Genomic DNA, 10,995 nt, shown 5'->3' with positions numbered 1-10,995 from the left:
GGGATCTTCTTAGTGTTTGGGTAATTGCTAGGTTCTTGTGGCCTGGTTTTGGCCTCTGTTGGAAACAGGATGCTGGGCTTGATGGACCCTTGGTCTGACCCAGCATGGCAATTTCTTATGTTCTTATGTTCTTATACTGCATCCTGGGTTAAGATACAAGCCAACCCCAATAAATCCTGTATCTCCGGTTCTGTAAATATATACTTTGTTACTCCTCCCCGCACCCCCCCCCCCCCCCAGTAATAGGGCAGAGCAGGATATTTTTTCCTCACCATGCAAAAAAATTCTGGTGTCATCTAAGTTATAGAAACACACATTTCCTCCATTACCAGGCTTATTGTGAAATAATACAAAATCCTGAAAGAAAAAAAAATTCCTCAAATCTGCCATTCTCACAGGACATTCGTTATAACAACACAAAGGGTAGTTAGTATTCACGAAGTCTTCTTTAACAATATTCGTAAGTCACACACAAAAGAAGAACTTGTTATTCTATCATTTGTATTTTCAACATTTTATTTATGCAACCACATATATAACAACTATCTAAACAATTAAAATCTATCTAACTCACACACACCCCATACATTCATCACTCATCTCACATAGAACCAAATGAGTACACATGTCAGACTTATTGCTCTTATATTTTCTATACAGATAATTTTTTGTTAATTTTTGGTTAATTCATGAAAATATTAATGTCATCCATGAAACAAATCCTTCTTAATTGAATTTATCCAGTTATCATATTTTGAAAAACGAGTTCGTTTCAAACAGCAAGTCCGACAAAGATCTTTGTTTCACCCTATTATCATAAGGGCTTCCTCAGGGAATGACTCCAGATAGAAAATCTTCAATTGTAAAAATATTCAAGTATTAAATTACTTCAGCTTAATTCAAATATTCATAAACCTTCTTTCACCATTCAAACTACTCCAACAGTTGTAAACAGGAGGAGGAAATGTATATATTTATTTATTTATTTAACACTTTTTTAATACCGACCTTCATAGTAATAACCATATCGGATCGGTTTACATAGAACAAGGGTATAACTGAAGCAATAAATAAAGTAATTAACAATAGAGGTGAATAAGGCAAAGTTACATTTAACAAGGAGTAAAAACTTGGATGCTTAAATAGCTGGAAGAAAGGCAGGAGGTAAATATAACATAAACAATAAAGAATATGGGTTAGAGCTTAAGGTGCTTTAACCTGGAAGTGCCAGGTATCTTTTAAAACATTTAAAAGATATTTAAAACATTTAAAATATTTAAAACATTTAAAAGATTAAACATTTAAAGATATCTTAAGATATCTTTAAATGTTAAATTCTTCAAATGACAAATTGCTTCATCCTAAAACTATAACCAAAAATTATAGAAAATATTATTTATATATTTTAAGTAATGCATTATTTCCTATACCAACATGACCACATGAATACCAAAGCTCACCGAGTGTCCATAAATGACTGCACCATACGAGTTCCTCCAAAAAGTGTTGATGCAAGGATACAAAATTGAATTACGGATAATTCACAGCCATCACAGCTTTTCATATAAATTCTAATCCTCCAAATATTAATCCAACATCTACAATACATAGAACATAAGAACATAAGAAATTGCCATGCTGGGTCAGACCAAGAGTCCATCAAGCCCAGCATCCTGTTTCCAACAGAGGCCAAACTAGGCCACAAGAACCTGGCAATCACCCAAATACCAAGAAGATCCCATGCTACTGAAGCAATTAATAGCTGTGGCTATTCCCTAAGTAAACTTGATTTAATAGCCGTTAATGGGCTTCTCCTCCAAGAACTTATCCAAGCCTTTTTTGAACCCAGCTACACTAACTGCACTAACAACATTCTCTGGCAACAAATTCCAGAGCTTTATTGTGCATTGAGTGAAAAAGAATTTTCTCTGATTAGTCTTAAATGTGCTACCTGCTAACTTCATGGAATGCCCCCTAGTCCTTCTATTATTCGAAAGTGTAAATAACCGAGTCACATCTACTTGTTCAAGACTTCTTATGATCTTAAAGACCTCTATCATATCCATCCCCTTTATCATTTTGGTTGCCCTTCTCCATCGCAACTATATCTTTTTTGAGATGCGGCGACCAGAATTGTACACAGTATTCAAGATGTGGGCTCACCATGGAGCAACATAGAGGCATTATGACATTTTTCGTTTTATTAACCATTCCCTTCCTAATAATTCCTAATATTCTGTTTGCTTTTTTGAATGCTGCAGCACACTGAGCAGAAGATTTTAAAGTATTATCCACTATGATGCCTAGATCTTTTTCCTGGGTAGTAGCTCCTAATATGGAACCTAACATCGTGTAATTATAGCAAGGGTTATTTTTCCATATATGCAACACCTTGCACTTGTCCACATTAAATTTCATCTGCCATTTGGATGCCCAATCTTCTGGTCTTGCAAGGTCCTGCTGTAATGTATCACAGTCCACTTGTAATTTAACTACTCTGAATAATTTTGTATCATCCGCAAATTTGATAACCTCACTCGTATTCCTTTCTAGAGAAACAGCAAATGAATATATTTATTATGAGCAATAAATGTCCTACCAATGCCATCTTCCAACTGATCGTACTCACGTACACCCGGAACTGACGTTCTTCCAGGGATTCGAAAGGTGTAATGACGTGTCTACGGATGCCATGTCTTTTTATATCATACCCAATAAAGAATTTATTAAAGAATTCAAACGAATCTGATCGAAATGCTTATGCTAAATAAGTGAACAAATGAACGCCCATATTGTCGTCAACTTGGCGGTAAATCACATTCCCTCCAGATGTAAATAAATCACGGAAAATCCCCATTCACATGAATGCACTCCACACAACTGGACCATTGAGTCCACTAGGGGCAGAAGTGGACCAATTAAAGATAAAACATTGTTCCACTTTATGTAATGCTGCGGATAAATCGCCGCCGTTCCTAAGGTATAGTTTCATTATTACAAAGAACTTAATATCCTCCAAAGAATGTTTGAACTCAATCTAATGGTCCACAAGTGGCACATGTTCTTTTAAGGATTTTACCCGACTCCGATGTTCAATGATGCATGATCTGATACATCTGCTTGTCTGACCAACCTACAATAATTCACATGGGCATTTTATAACATATATGACTCCACTACTATTGCAAGTGAACAACTCAGGTAGTGTATACACTCGATTAGTGTTAGGAGGCTAGAATTCCGTACACTGCAAAACATGTGAGCATACTGAACAAGAACCGCAATGTATCTGTCCTCGGTCCTGATTAGGTTCAATGTAAGTGTGTTTTTGACCCTTTAACCTTTCCCATAGAGACTGAGTGTTTTAATGGCAAAAATAGGTTGCTGATTGAAAACATTAAAGGGGACAATATATACCAATGTCTTATTTATTTATTTATTTTTAACTTTTATATACAAACATTCTTGCATTAAATGCAAATCATGCCGGTTTACAGTGAAACAGAAAAAGCAGGAAAAAATTCCTTAGTCGAATACAATGAAACAGCTTAGTTAACAAAGGAAACATAAAAATACATTTTTACATATACACAAAGGTTTGCACGAAGGGGTGCACAAAGGGGAGAGTCCCTTTGTCGTGCCCCTTCGGAGCGCGACGCCTGGTGTTGAGGCTGTCTTAACTGTCTGATGTTAGTGACGTCATGGGGGGGGGGGGGGGGCGGGTCTAATGATCGCAGCACTTACATCGCTGCTTCTTTCCAGTTCCAGGTGAAGATCAAGCTGTTTCTTTCACTTCCCCTCCCATGACTGTGGGGTGAGAAGCGCTGCAGGGTGCCCCTTGATGTTATCTGGCTTCCCACACGCGATGCCTGGTGTTGAGGCTGTCTTAACTGTCTGATGTTAGTGACGTCATGGGGGGGGCGGGTCTAATGATCGCAGCACTTACATCACTGCTTCTTTCCAGTTCCAGGTGAAGATCAAGCTGTTTCCTTCACTTCCCCTCCCATGACTGTGGGGTGAGATGCACCGCAGGGTGCCCCTTGATGTTATCTGGCTTCCCACATGTGACGCATGGTGTTTTAAAATGATATTTTTCACATGGGACACCTTAGAAGAATGAGGTATGGTACAGATTAATCTAGATGGAGTGTCCTTTTTATTCTGCAATAGAAGGTTATCTCTGTTGGCGTATAATGCCCGCTTGTAAGCTTTCTTTACACATGATTTGGTATAACCTATAGCTAAAAATCTATTACCTAACTTCTGAGCATGGATCTTAAAATCCACAGTCAAGCTGCATAACTGTCTGTAACGAAGAAACTGTCCCACAGGGATATTTTCCTTTAACAATCTAGGATGGAAGCTATTGTAGTGTAATAAGGTATTCTTGTCGGTTGTCTTTCTATGGACAGTGGTAACTCATCTCTCCTGGTGGACACATACCCGAATATCTAGAAAAGTGACTGAGCATCCCTGGATACAATAAATTTCAAATTCGCATCACTCATGTTCAACATGTCCAAAAAACAATCCAATTCCATTTCTGGACCTTGTGGGCATTATACGCCAACAGAGATAACCTTCTCTTGCAGAATAAAAAAGACACTCCATCAAAGCTCCTTATAATATCTTTATCGGTCTATGATACATATCTGGAGCTTAATAGACTATTTGTTGATAACTATATGATAATGAGGACCTTGGTTTTGTAATTCTTCTTAAATTTCTGACTTTTCTTGTTTTATTAAAAAAAATTTCTTTTTAGTTAAGTTATGTAGAGTGTTAGGGATTATAATTATACAATGTATTTATTTTCAATCTTTACTATTTTCTACTTATTTATTTTGTTTCTATTTTTCTTTAGTATTATTATTTTTTATCTTTATAATTTGAAGTTGTGAACCGTTTTGGTCGGATACTCTCCGTGAAAATCGGTATATAAAATGTTTTAAATAAATAAATAAATAAATAAATAGATTAATCTGTGCCATACCTCATTCTTCTAAGGTGTTCTATGTGAAAAATATCATTTTAAAACACTGGTATATATTGTCCCCTTTGGATGTTTTCAATCAGCAACCTATTTTTGCCATTAAAAAACATCAGTCTCTATGGGAAAAGTTAAAGGGTCGAAAACACACTTACATTGAACCTAATCAGGACCGAGGGCAGATACCTTGCGGTTCTTGTTCAGTATGCTCGCATGTTTTGCAGTGTACGGAATTCCAGCCTCCTAACACTAATCGTGTATATACACTACCTGAGTTGTTCACTTGCAATAGTAGTGGAGTCATATATGTTATAAAATGCCCATGTGAATTATTATATGTTGGTCAGACAAGCAGATCTATCAAATCACGCATCATTGAACATCATAGTCGGGTAAAATCCTTAAAAGAACATGCGCCACTTATGGACCATTGGATTGAGTTCAAACATTCTTGGGAGGATATTAAGTTCTTTGTAATAAAGAAACTGTACCTTAGGAATGGCAAAAATATATCTGCTCAATATTTTCAACCTACAATTTTCAAAAAACTTTTGTGCAACAATTAATTACCCAACAAATGACAATATCATAAAGATTATTGCTTGAATAGTATAATCTGCAGCCTCTCACCACGCAATGGGCCGCAGGCTGTTATCAGCTTACAGAGCTTCCTTTTTTAATCATTTATTGTCAATGGTCCACCCACCAATTACCTTTATTCAAACAAATTCCATAACCTTATAAATTTTTACATTTTTAAATTTTCAACCTTTCTTAAAACTGAACGTTCTACAAATGTCAAATTCAGAAAAATAGAATACTTAGCCATAAATATTTTCTCAATCAAGCAGCTACAGTGCATTGCTGTTAATTATAACCATCCCAACATGAATCATGTTTCAACTGAGGTGTCAGTCTTCTTCAGGGGAATTGTAACTCTCAAATCAGGCCAATATATTCCGTATACCCCGGACCAAACTTTAAGGTCTCTCTAAGGATTCAAAAATGGCGCTTCAGCGTCTCAGAGTTTGGTCCGGGGTATACGGAATATATTGGCCTGATTTGAGAGTTACAATTCCCCTGAAGAAGCTGGGAAACACGACATTTGTGCAGCTTACGATAGTTTTGAGACTGTATCAAGAATGTCGGCCACCGGTATAAGTGCCCATAGATGGGCCTGGCTCAAGGCCTCTGACCTGAGACCAGAAGTACTGGAAAAACTGGCTGATCTCCCTTGTGTAGGGGACAATCTCTTTGGAGATAAAGTAAAGGAAGTAGTTTCCCAGCTAAAAGAGCATTCAGAAACCTTAAGACAGCTGTCCTCTGTGCCTCAGGAGTCTCAAACATCATCAAGAAGACTCCCCAGGAAAGAATCTAAGCATCCATACTACAGGCCAAGGCGTTAATATCCACCTCTGGCCCGTGGAAGATCATCTAGGCCAACTCAAAGAACACAGACCAGGCAATCAAGAGCACCTAGAGCTCAACCCCCTCTGCAAAAAGGGTCAACTTTGGGATTTTGAAACGGAATCAGAGAACTTAAAAACTTTTTTAAATATATCCAAAGCAGAAAGCCTGTGAGGGAGTCAGTTGGACCGTTAGATGATCGAGGGGTTAAAGGGGCACTTAGAGAAGATAAGGCCATCGCGGAAAGATTAAATGATTTCTTTGCTTCGGTGTTTACTGAAGAGGATGTTGGGGAGGTACCTGTAATGGAGAAGGTTTTCATGGGTAATGATTCAGATGGACTGAATCAAATCACGGTGAACCTAGAAGATGTGGTAGGCCTGATTGACAAACTGAAAAGTAGTAAATCACCTGGACCGGATGGTATACACCCCAGAGTTCTGAAGGAACTAAAAAATGAAATTTCAGACCTATTAGTAAAAATTTGTAACTTATCATTAAAATCATCCATTGTACCTGAAGACTGGAGGATAGCAAATGTAACCCCAATATTTAAAAAGGGCTCCAGGGGCGATCCGGGAAACTACAGACCGGTTAGCCTGACTTCAGTGCCAGGAAAAATAGTGGAAAGTGTTCTAAACATCAAAATCACAGAACATATAGAAAGACATGGTTTAATGGAACAAAGTCAGCATGGCTTTACCCAAGACAAGTCTTGCCTCACAAATCTGCTTCACTTTTTTGAAGGAGTTAATAAACATGTGGATAAAGGTGAACCGGTAGATATAGTATACTTGGATTTTCAGAAGGCGTTTGACAAAGTTCCTCATGAGAGGCTTCTAGGAAAAGTAAAAAGTCATGGGATAGGTGGCGATGTCCTTTCGTGGATTGCAAACTGGCTAAAAGACAGGAAACAGAGAGTAGGATTAAATGGGCAATTTTCTCAGTGGAAGGGAGTGGACAGTGGAGTGCCTCAGGGATCTGTATTGGGACCCTTACTGTTCAATATATTTATAATGATCTGGAAAGAAATACGACGAGTGAGATAATCAAATTTGCAGATGATACGAAATTGTTCAGAGTAGTTAAATCACAAGCAGATTGTGATAAATTGCAGGAAGACCTTATGAGACTGGAAAATTGGGCATCCAAATGGCAGATGAAATTTAATGTGGATAAGTGCAAGGTGATGCATATAGGGAAAAATAACCCATGCTATAATTACACGATGTTGGGTTCCATATTAGGTGCTACAACCCAAGAAAGAGATCTAGGTGTCATAGTGGGTAACACATTGAAATCTTCGGTTCAGTGTGCTGCGGCAGTCAAAAAAGCAAACAGAATGTTGGGAATTATTAGAAAAGGAATGATGAATAAAACGGAAAATGTCATAATGCCTCTGTATCGCTCCATGGTGAGACCGCACCTTGAATACTGTGTACAATTCTGGTCGCCGCATCTCAAAAAAGATATAATTGCGATGGAGAAGGTACAGAGAAGGGCTACCAAAATGATAAGGGGAATGGAACAACTCCCCTATGAGGAAAGACTAAAGAGGTTAGGACTTTTCAGCTTGGAGAAGAGACGACTGAGGGGGGATATGATAGAGGTGTTTAAAATCATGAGAGGTCTAGAACGGGTAGATGTGAATCGGTTATTTACTCTTTCGGATAGTAGAAAGACTAGGGGACACTCCATGAAGTTAGCATGGGGCACATTTAAAAACTAATCGGAAGAAAGTTCTTTTTTACTCAACGCACAATTAAACTCTGGAATTTGTTGCCAGAGAATGTGGTTCGTGCAGTTAGTATAGCTGTGTTTAAAAAAGGATTGGATAAGTTCTTGGAGGAGAAGTCCATTACCTGCTATTAAGTTCACTTAGAGAATAGCCACTGCCATTAGCAATGGTTACATGGAATAGACTTAGTTTTTGGGTACTTGCCAGGTTCTTATGGCCTGGATTGGCCACTGTTGGAAACAGGATGCTGGGCTCGATGGACCCTTGGTCTGACCCAGTATGGCATTTTCTTATGTTCTTATGTTCTTAACAGAAGCCTGTTTACCAATCCGACCCCAAATTTGCCAGTAGGAGGTCGGATTACTTTCTTCCAACACAATTGGTCGCACATTACCACAGACCAATGGGTATTCTTGATAACATCTCAAGGGTACCACCTGGACTTTCTCACTGTTCCAAATGATACTCCACCAACCTCATCTTGGACAGTACACAACCAATCCATGCTCTTACAAAAAGAATTATCCACCCTTCCAGTTCCCCGACCTCAGCAGGGCAGAGGATTCTACTCCCGTTATTTCCTCATTCCAAAGAAAACAGGAGGCCTACGTCCCATATTGGACCTCCAGAAGTTCAACAAATACCTACAAAAGGAGAAATTCAGGTTGGTATCATTGGGCACCATGCTACCTCTACTTCAAAAAGGAGATTGGCTCTGTTCTCTGGATCTTCAAGATGCTTACGCTCACATTCCAATATTCCCTCCTCATCGCAAGTATCTGTGATTCCTGGTAGGAAAACAACATTTCCAGTACAGGGTGCTATCATTCGGTCTTGCCTCAGCACCTCAAGTATTCACAAAATGCCTGGCAGTGGCAGCTGCCCACTTGCACAAGGAAGGAGTGCATGTGTTCCCGTACCTGGACGATTGGCTCATCAGAAGGCAAACAAGACAAGGCAAGAAGCTCTCAATTCTCTCAAGCTCACAATATCTCTGCTCCATTCGTTGGGATTCCTAATCAACTACCAGAAATCCCATTTCACACCATCTCACCTGTTACATCGGAGCAGAATTAAACACCATAACGTCAAAAGCTTTCCTTCCAAAGAACCGCGCATAGACACTCGCCTCGTTAGCAGGCTCTCTCCGTGCACGCACTCAAGTAACAGCTCATCAATGCCTCATTCTTCTGTGTCTCATGGCTTCCACAGTTCACGTCATTCCTATGGCCAGATTAGCCATGAGAGTCACTCAATGGACATTCAGAAGACAGTGGATTCAAGCCATTCAACCACTGTCTTATCCAATTCAACTAAAACAACTACAGTCCTCGCTTCTCTGGTGGATGAACGAGGACAACTTGCTCACAGGCCTACATTTCCAGCAACCGGTTACGCAAGTGACATTAACTACAGATGCATCCACCTTCGGGTGGGGGGCACACATTGGTCATCTGCAGACTCAAGGTACTTGGACAAAACTCAAAGCTACATTTCAAATAAATTTCCTAGAGCTTCGAGCTATACGTTATGTGCTGCATGCATTCAAGGACTGCCTTTCCTACAAGACTGTTCTGATACAAACAGACAACACAGTAGCCATGTGGTACATCAAGAAACAGGGAGGTATGGGCTCGCATCTCCTTTGTCAAGAAGCAGCACAGATTTGGGACTGGGCCCTAACACACTCTTTGCATCACAACTGAATTACAAAGTGGACAATTATTGCTCCCTGTTCAAGCAGAGAAACCGCTTACCCAGGGACACCTTTGCTCACCGCTGGAACTCAGGCCTTCTATATGCGTATCCCCCGATACCGCTAATAACCAAAACTCTAGTGAAGCTACAACAGGACACGGGGTCAATGATACTCATAGCCCCGTATTAGCCTCAACAAGTATGGTTTCCCATACTTCTAGACCTCTCGATCAGAGATCCAATTCACCTGGGTACAGCACCCACTCTCATAACTCAGGATCAGGGCAAGTTGCGTCATCCCAACCTTCAATCTCTATCCCTCACAGCATGGATGTTGAAACCTTGATTCTACAACCTCTCAATCTTTCAACTAATGTTTCTCAAGTCCTTGTAGCTTCACGTAAACCCTCCACACGAAAGAACTATCGTGCTAAATGGAAACGGTTTACCACGTGGTGCACACAAAACAGTTTTGACCCTTTTTCCTGCACTATATCATCTTTATTAGACTATCTATGGCATCTCTCAGACTCTGGTCTCCAGACCTCATCTGTAAGAGTACATTTGAGTGCAATCTCAGCTTATCACAATACCATTGGGGATGCACCGATATCAGTACAACCCCTCGTTAGTAGATTTACGAGAGGTTTAATTCAACTTAAACCTCCACACCGACCACCGGTCACAGAATGGGACCTAAATGTAGTCTTATCGGGGCTCATGCATTCTCCTTTTGAACCCATGGATTCCTGTGATGTTAAATTTCTCACTTGGAAGACTATTTTCTTAATAGCCATCACATCTGCGAGAAGGGTTAGCGAGTTACAAGCACTTGTCACATACTCACCCTACACAAAATTCCTACATGATCGAGTGGTACTCCGTACAGACCCAAAATTTCTCCCAAAGGTAGTTATGGAATTCCACTTGAATCAATCCATCATCTTGCCTACTTTCTTCCCAAAACCACACTCTCATCAAGGCAAGAGGGCTTTACACACCTTGGACTGTAAAAGTGCGCTTGCGTACTACTTAGATCGCACTACAGCCCATAGGAAATACACCCAGCTCTTTGTTTCTTTTGATCAAAACAAACCTGGGAAAGCAGTGGGCAAGCAAACTTTATCTAATTGGCTTGCAGACTGTATACAATTTTGTTATG

The sequence above is a fragment of the Rhinatrema bivittatum genome, chromosome 4 (assembly GCF_901001135.1).
Source record: "Rhinatrema bivittatum chromosome 4, aRhiBiv1.1, whole genome shotgun sequence".
Lineage (NCBI taxonomy): Eukaryota > Metazoa > Chordata > Amphibia > Gymnophiona > Rhinatrematidae > Rhinatrema > Rhinatrema bivittatum.
The sequence above is the reverse complement of the archived record's forward strand: the minus strand, read 5'-3'. Positions refer to the sequence as shown.